Raw genomic sequence first — 2,393 nt, 5'->3', positions numbered from 1 at the left:
GGAGAGGAGTTTTGTTCAACTCCATCGCGCTGAAGCTGCGAGGCTAAAAGTAAACAAGAAAAATATCTATTCCACAAAGTGTAGCTCAAACCCCCACAAGCAATGGCACACATGGTTTAGGGAAAAAAAAAAAAAAAAGAGGAAGAAAAAAGTTGTGTTTTTTATCCCTGCTCTCCCCCCCAAACTCCCCTTGCTCAAATCGAGAACACACAATGCAAAAAGGGAGAAGCAGCTGCAAGCCTCCTCCAATTATTGTGCTAAATTACCAAGCCAAAGGCGTTTAAAAAGAGAGAGAGAGGGAGAGAGACAACAGATCGAGAGAGAGAGAGAACATGCAATTCTAGTACAACATGGATCCAAACTCACCATGGCGGAATAGGTGTGGACTAACATCTGGAAATAAAAAAAGTCTTGTAATGGCTAAAAAGAAAATAATGGTGATAGTGCTAATAATTGGAGGGGGGAAAAAATATCAAGGAGATCTGCAAAGGGCCGTGTTGGACACAGGAGAACAGCTTGAGATATTTCGAAGTCTATCCATCAAACAAAAAGGAAAAAAAAAAAAAAAAGGACCAATGCCCCCCTAAACCGAGCCTGGAAACCTCTATCTACATATATGATTTACCCCTCCCTCTCTGGGGTTTCCCCCCCCTCCTTTTTTTTTTCCCTTTGAGCTCCCAAATACAATCCTCTTCAACCCAAGGCTAGGCTCAGACTGCTCCGCTACCCCTTCCTCCCTTTCCTTCTCTACACCGCCTCATAATAATTGATATTCATGACTATTAATATTACACGACTACTTTAAAGGGAGAATGCAGGACCAAATGGAGCGTGAAGCTGGCAGCCAGCTCGAGAGCTCCCCTACTATTGTAAATGACGTTCATTCAGTGGAGAATTACTAGATGTAATCAGACGAGGGGGGCTGGCAGAAGCAGAGGTTGGGGAGAGGGAGAGGGGGAAAAGTTTAGCAAGGAAGAGGCATAACTTCAATGAACTCGAGCAGAGGAAGATGCTGAAAGTAGGAACTGCGGGGCTGGAGCGGGGAAGTGAGAGGAAACAATGCTAGAGGCGAAGAAAAAGAAGAAAACTCCCATATTTTCTTTTTCTTCGTTTTTTTTTTTTTTTTTCTTTGGTTTTCACATTTAATTATACACTCCTAATACGAGGAATTGATTGCCTTCGGTGCTTTTGTTCTTGTAAGTTTGGGGTTTTGTTTTATTTTTTTTTCTTTTTAAACAAATAACGAGGAAAACCAGGCTTTCCTAAACATCCACCTTTCTTGGTTTTTTAAAGAAATGGAAGACGAAATGTGCAGTCTCTGTAACATATGTCTATTTACAGCGAAGATAAAGCCCTTCTGGTGCATGTTACAGATCGTATTTATTCGCAATAGCCAAATAAACACTTGAATCTGCACTAAGTTGGGCTCCACTTTTTTCTGAATCTTGTTCCTCCCTTCCCGATACGAAAAGATAAATAAAAATGTATGTACGTATACGTCCAGATTTTCACCCAAATGTAAAATGTATGCAGTGATTTTTAAAGGATGGTAAATTTATAGTTGTGAGGCAAAGCCAGAGGCGATATAAAACCTTTTTGATGTTGCAGGAACCCGTTCAACTGGACTGTCTGCCATTTCTGTTAAAGTTCAACTTACGTTCCTTCCTAAATAGACTCACACTTCCCAGGGCAGCCCCCCCCGCGCACACACACACACACACACTTCTGTTTTAAGAACAGATTCAGTTTAAGTGGCTGAGACGCCCCTTCGGTCGTGTTGTTAATTATAAATTGGAAAGAAGAGAGAGAAAAAAATTAATAGTAAAGAAGAGAAACAATTTTTTTCTTTAAAAAAGATAGATGTAGAGAGCTTCAGCTCTTAAAAATATCTGTAACAATATTTTGTCTTTACTTTTTAATGCTATGTGTTACAAAATGTATTAGGGAGCACCCCAAGTCCGGGTATATCCAGCCTGCAGCCAAATCCCACCCAACCGCTCCCCGACTCAGCTTCTCTCCCACGGCAGTCTAGAAACACGGGTGTCCGTAAACTGCACAGCGGCTTCAAAAGGAGGGTGGGAAATAAAGCCCCGGAGAAGCTGGGGAGGGGAGATGTTTTGTCGCCTGGTGCTGCGGGCAGAGACAATGGCCGGGCTGTGCCTGGAGATGGGGAGGGAAAAGCAGCGAGGGCTCAGCGGGCTATGATCGCCGGCGGGACGGACACACGGACACATGGACACACGCACATACAAGAACACAAACACACACGGCGGGCTGTGCTTATTCTGCGTATGCTGGGGTTTGCCAGTTGATAATTAGCCTGACGGCAGCTTTTGGGAGTGGAAACGTTTCTCCGGTGCGGTCGGCGGCCGCTCTCCCGCTCCCTTTCGTCC

This window comes from Nestor notabilis, unplaced genomic scaffold, assembly GCF_000696875.1.
Source record: "Nestor notabilis isolate BGI_N333 unplaced genomic scaffold, ASM69687v1 scaffold17356, whole genome shotgun sequence".
Classification (NCBI taxonomy): domain Eukaryota; kingdom Metazoa; phylum Chordata; class Aves; order Psittaciformes; family Psittacidae; genus Nestor; species Nestor notabilis.
Note: the sequence above shows the minus strand (reverse complement) of the source record.